The following is a 6,800-nucleotide window of genomic DNA, read 5'->3' as shown; positions in this document are numbered from 1 at the left end:
TGGGTTTCACTTTCAGTGAGCAGTGGAGTGTGACAGAGCTGTTGCTTGCTACTTGCTAGCCTTTGGGGAGAGAGACAGAATTTAATTGGAGCTTGGATCCCTATTGCAATCTTGACCAAACTTGGGTAATGGCTGGAGGAGAGCTTGTTAAACAATCCCCGGAATATGGGCTCTCTAATTCCAACGGGGGTCGTTCCGTGCCCCACGAACCACGAACCTTGAACCGGTTCGGCAATGGGAAATGTTCGCTGCGGTTCGCGACTTTGGGATCGTCGTCGGCACCGAACCACGAACTGCAGAGTCGTTAATTTTTTTTGGTTCGTGCCCGTATCTATCAGTAGCTTCTAGATCACTCAAAGAGAGGCATCACACAAATACATAGTCTGGTTCTATTAAAAGGGGAAAATAGCACCCCCAACTTTCCAGACATGCTGAGTCTCTTCTTTTTCACCAAAGGGTTAGTAGGGGTGACAAGCCCTTAGTGGGGATGGGGTATCACTTGCCCCCGCCCCATTCCTGGAGATTTTTTTAATGTAGAGTTGTGTGTAGTGACACATCACTTCCAGTAAAAAACCAGAAGTAGCATAGGGTAGCTCTAGGAATTGGCAGAAACTCTATGATATTACCATAGAGCTGTGTCACTTCTGTGATATGACTCTGCAGCCAACATCTCCCCTCTCTCTGTATCCCCACCCACAACCCTCCTGCTGGTTGCCACAGTAGGCATAATGAACAACAAAACTTCACATGCTCTTTCGATCACAGACTTTTACTTTAAAATATTCATCTTTTAAGTAACTTCCTTTGGCCTTTACTGCAATCTGGAATGCCAGATAACAATTATTTCTGTTCTCCTCTTGTTCATTTTACACTAACTTGTTCTTATATTTCCCTTAAGCTTTCCATTTCATAATTGAATTTGTAGTTTCAACCACTGTTGCCATTTTGTGTGACGAGTGTGTTTTTCTCTCCTTTCTCCCACTCTTTCCAGAGAAAAAGGGCTGTTTTTTTAAATTATTTGTTATTATTTTGCTGTTAGAAGAACATGGTGAAGGATAGTAAGCCAACAATCTGACAGACAGCATCTTCAAAACATTAGTAGTCTGATCCAAAAACACCAGAAAATTTAAATGATAATCAAGGTCAGCATAATAAAACAACCCTAGAAAAGCTTATTTTCTGAAAATGGACTAAAGTGGCACTTAAACAGACAAGTCAAGTTGAGCATGTTAAATTATGTGTCCTCCTAGCACTGCTTCTCACATTACTGAAATAACATGAAGCTACGAAGAGGAAGTGAAAGAGCTGTGGCTAGTGGCAGAACACAAGCTTTGCATGTAGGAGCCCTCCAGCTCATTCCTTGGTCTTTCTGGTTGAATGGCCTCACATAGCAGGTGCTGGGAAAGGTCTTTCTTTGCCTGAGATCCCAGATACCTGCTACCAGTCAGATAAGACAACATACAGTACAAGACAGCTTCCACCATTTCCATGTTGTTGGTTGCAGGATTGCTCTTCAGCTATGCACAGAGTTAATAGCTCCCATCTGGATAGATTTTATTTATTTATTTTAATCATTTTTATGCTGCCTTTCCACCCAAATAAGATCCCCAAGGTGGCAAACATGAAAACATTCAAACAGTATTTAAAATAATATATAAAATAAGTCAATAAAATATATAAACACACAACAGCAAAACCAGGGAGGAAAGTCAATAACAGTTAGTGGGGGACAAGGGTTGAGTCCAGTGGCACCTTGGAGACCAACAAGATTTTCAGGGTATAAGCTTTCAAGAGTCAAAGGTATCTGAAGTGCTGTATCCGAAAAATGGATATCTCAAAAGCTCATACCCTGAAAAGCTAGTTGGTCTCTAGGTGCCACTGGACTCAAATTCAGCTGTTCTGCTGCAGACCAACATGGCTATCTGCCTGAAGTTATTGGGGCGTATGCCAAATGAAACAAAGCCAAAAAAAGGCTTCACCCACAGGCAGAAGACAACAATAGAGCGAGTCAGACAAAACTCTCTGGGGAGGGAATTCCAAAATTTTGGCACCACAACCGAGAGGGCACTTTCTCAGGTAGTCTCAGATGGGGAGGGGCATCCAAAGCAGGGCCTCCAAAGATAATGAGAGTGGACGGGTAGATTCATATAGAAGAATACAATCCTTCAGATATGCTGGCCCCAAGCCATATAGGGCTTTAAAGTTCAATACCAACATCTAGAATTGAGCTTGGAAACAAATTGGGAGCCATTGTAGATAGAACAAGATTGGAGTGATATGTTCCCTACAGCCCACTCCAGTCAACAGGCTGGCCAAAGCATTCTGTACCAACTGTAGCTTCCAACAGTCTTCAAAGGCAGCCCCGTATAGAGTGCATTGCAGTAATCTAACCTAGATGTTACCAGGGCATGCACCACAGTGGCAAGACTTTTCCTTCCCAGGAAGGAAAGGCCACAGCTGGCTCAGCAGCCAAAGCTGGTGAAAGGCATCCCTGGGCACAGCTGCCACCTGTTTATCCAACAGGAGGCCCAGGTCCAGCAGCTCTTCCAAGCTACAAACCTGCTCTTTTAGGGGAAGTTTAATCCTATCCAGAACAGGAGATATCCCATTTCTTGGGGTAAACCTTCCCTCTACCAGTAGCAGCTCCGTTTTGTCAGGAATAAGTTTCAGTTTGTTAGCCCCCATCCATCACAAAACTGCCTCCAGGCACCTATTCACAGTTTCCACAGCCTCCCTGTAAAGCATGAGATAGATTTGTGTATCATCTGCATGTGACACTGTGATAAAGATAGTATTCATTATCATTATGAGTCATTCTCGAACTGTGTATAATGAGAAATAAATTAATCAAAATGCTAAAGACTTCTGGGAGCCCAGAACACCATCCATAGGCAGCGACCCGCTCTTTCTGTGTACATGGTTTAATACTGTCATGTCTCTGCATCAGGTGAATCATTCACTCACTTGAGATGCAACACAAAATAAAATTTATCCTTCTTCAGAAGAGGTTGCCTGTTGAGTCTTGGCTTGAATCACAGCTTAGTATTTACCCTATCCAGTTAGTAGACTTGCCGGGAAATAAAGACTGAACACTCTGTGGGCAGGAAATTCTTACTTTCCTGTATCCTAAAAGTGAAGTAAGAATGAAGAATACCTTCATGTTTAATTCAAGAAAAATAAAAGGAGCCTGTGCTGTGAGAATAGGGTGGCCAAGCACCTGTGTGTTTGCTGCTGCTTGGTACAGTAGCTGGGGGGAAATTGGCGAGGGGTATGGATAGGCATTCCAGCAATGCTGCTAAATCACTTCTGGTGAGAACCCAAAAGTGACACCAGTGCATCATCACAGCACTGTAGGATTCCACCAAAACTCTATGGTAAAACAACAGAGTTTTGGTGGAATCCTAGAGTGTCACGACAAAAAGCTGCCATCACTTCCAGGTCTGTGCCAAAAGTGACATCACAAAGTTGCTGTGTCACATATTTTGCATAATCCTTCCCCCTAGAGTTCTCACTAGTTGCCAGAGTTTTCTGGCAACCATATGTGAGAAGTTGGAAATCACTGAAACATGCAACCAGTTTTTTGACTGATCCATTAACTGCAAGATTCCTATGGCTAAGAATGTGGTTGCTAGATCCATGTCTTTTTATATGGACGTATGACAGTTTAATTATTCTGGCCAGCTTCAACGATCAGCTTACTGTAGTTGCCAGTTCCAGACTGGGAAATTCCTGGAGATTTGGCAGTGAGGCCTGGATAGCACAGGATTTAAGGAGGGGAGAAGTTCAGCAGCATATAATGCAACAGAGTCCACCCCCCCCCCCCCAAAGCAGCCATTTTCTCCCGGGAGAATGTTGTCTGGAGATCAGCTGTAATTCTGGGAGATCTCCAGGCCCCAATTGGAAGCTGGCAACCTAGCCATGACACATAAGTGAGCTGTTTGCTAGCTGCCACTCTGCTACAGAACAGCCTCCCAGAAGGGGCAAGAAGGGCTCCTAACTTGCTCCTAACTTCAAAACTTTTGAAGGGAGTATTTGGGGCCTTTGAGGGGTCTCCAGTTGTGGGCTAGAAAAAAGCTGGTGGGCTAGGAGGGAAAATAGTAACATATGGGTTATTTTGCTGGATTTGTGTTTTGTTTTTTTATTGGTTTCTGTTAAAAACCACTGGTTTTAGTTTTCACCCACTTTGGGCCCCAATTTTTGTTGCAAAAAAGGTACATTATAATTATTTTAGTTAATAAATATCCAATATTGTTCCAGTAATATTTGATTAATCCAAGCAGTTCACTTGAAGTCAAGATCCAGCCATAGGGAACCTGCAGCTATGCAGATGTGGCAATATATGAATCCGCCCATGACCCATCTGGGAAGCCCAAGGTGCCAAAACATGCCCAGTAGTTCAGGAGGTAACTTGAGGGCTGCTCAGGAGGAATACTCTATTCAGACCAATTTTTACAATAGTATTCAGACACAGTTGCAGCTTAATACTATTAAAACTCTGGGAAAAAAGTATGAGCCCTCCGATTAACCCCCTTTCAGATCTGAAATATGGAAGGGTGCTATTATTTTAGTTAGTTCAGCCAATAAGATGAACTTCTGTATCCATCCATAAACCTGCTTTGAAAATAATTAGTTTATCAAGTTTCTTGGTTTAGATGCATGAGGATTGCCTAACTCCAGTTGGCCTCCTTAATTAATTTAATGCTCATAAACAAAAGAATGATGCATCTAACCAAGCGCTCACATTTATTATCTAATTACAAATGGGAACACAGCTTCAGAATCTGGCACCCTTCCACCTAAGACATATTGGCACCCAAATAATCAGTCTCTGTGTTTGTTTGTTCTGATGAGGGAACTATTTGATGCTTGCTTCTAATATTCTAGCAGCCAACTCTTCCCTCAGGCCTGTCCAAAAAAGAGAGAGCGGGAATACAGGCCAATAAGTCTATTGCTCCAGTAACTGGACAAAGCAAGCCAAGAGTAAACAAGGAGTATGGATAAAAATTATCACAGAGATAGTTTGAAAATTTAGGCGGAGAGTTCTGTGGAACCCTAATAGAGCAACAATCATAGTAGCAGCAATATTTATGGGTAGTTTACAGAATTATCCAACAGCATCTGTGTCAGTCCCCAGTTTTGTCAGTGGGCTGTCCAGAGTCTCAAGTTGTTGCCGTTGTTTTGCACATTTTTATTGAACTGTGTAACAATTAAAAATTACAATACATATATCAGTAATTAATATAACAAATCTATATCAGATGAATAAACAATAACAGAATATAACCAACAGATTAACCATTTACAGATAAACACCTAAAACTGATAATGTATGACACATAGAGTTATAGTAAGCCAACATATAACGACAAAAAATATATACTAGAAGAGGGTATGTTTAGGATGTCATGCTGCAAAATTATAGATTCCCAAGCTGTTGTTGTTTTTTTTAAAATTACTTTTGCCATAGGATGAAAACATTTGATGCTATTTTGCCCTGGTTGCTAAGTAGTCACCACACTGGAGATCGCTGCTCTTTTACACCATATAATGGAATGTCTTATGTTTGCATCTTCCTTAACCTCTCAGAGGTTCACAATAGACATGGGCACGAACCAAAAAAAATTAACGACTCTGTGGTTCGTGGTTTGGTGCTGACAATGATCCTGAGGTTGCAAACCGCAAGGAACGTTTCCCGTTGCCAAACTGGTTCGAGGTTCATGGTTCATGGGCGTCAAAACAGCCCCCGTTGGAATTAGAGAGCCCATATTCCCGGGGAGTGTTTAACAAGCTCTCCTCCAGCCATTACCCAAGTTTGGTCAAGATTGCAATAGGGATCCAAGCTCCAATTAAACTCTCTGTCTCTCTCCCCCAAGGCTAGCAAGTAGCAAGCAACAGCTCTGTCACACTCCACTGCTCGCTGAAAGTGAAACCCAGCCTGGGAGCCCACAGCTATTTATAAGCACAGGTCCCATTGAGCAATGCAGGAGGTCTGTGTTTGGCCATCAGAGCTGCCTATCAGGGTTTGCAGGGATGAGATTGGAGTGCCCGTGGCTACAGAACACCCCATTCCCCCTCCCTCCCCTGGGTATCTTCTCCCAACTTGTAACCACTTTGCAGCTCCATGGTTGGAAGGAAGACCTGCCGATCAAGGTAAGCTGGGCTTCCATTTGGGTTTCCAGGGTGACAGAAGGAGCGCAGACAGAGTTCAGGCATTCCCCCAGCTCTGTTGCCAGGGGAATTGATTGCCGGTGCCTGACTGTCTGGCTTCCCGAACTATGGCTGAACGCACCGAACCAGGCCTCTTCCGAACGCTGGTTCGTTGGCCATGGACGATCACAAACCACCAGATCGTGATCATGCAATCGCCATTTTCGTGGGTTTTTGAAGTTTGTAATGTGGTTTGTGCCCATCTCTAGTTCACAACAGTGGACGTGGATTGTCCCAATTTTTATCCACATCAGTCCTGTAAGGTTAAAAGAGAACAGCTCACCCAAATGTCACCCAATGAGTTTCACAGCTAAAATGAAATAGGACTTGAACTGAAGGCTTTTCTGTCCATATCCAACCAGGACGTGACCACATGCTGAAGAGGCTACACATCACAATTTAAATGAAACTGAAGTTTGTTTCTACAGCTAAGCGCTGCAGCAGGATGTTTAAAGGAACCAATACGCCCTCCTTGTGTATGTGTATCGCTTTGATGGATTATAGCCACAGTGAACAAAGGAAATAGTTGGAGTCTTCGCTCAAAAATCTTTCAAGTATCATCAACATTCTGGTGTTAAAAGAAAGTTGTGATC

This window comes from Eublepharis macularius, chromosome 8, assembly GCF_028583425.1.
Source record: "Eublepharis macularius isolate TG4126 chromosome 8, MPM_Emac_v1.0, whole genome shotgun sequence".
In the NCBI taxonomy this organism is placed as follows: Eukaryota; Metazoa; Chordata; class Lepidosauria; order Squamata; family Eublepharidae; genus Eublepharis; species Eublepharis macularius.
The sequence above is the reverse complement of the archived record's forward strand: the minus strand, read 5'-3'. Positions refer to the sequence as shown.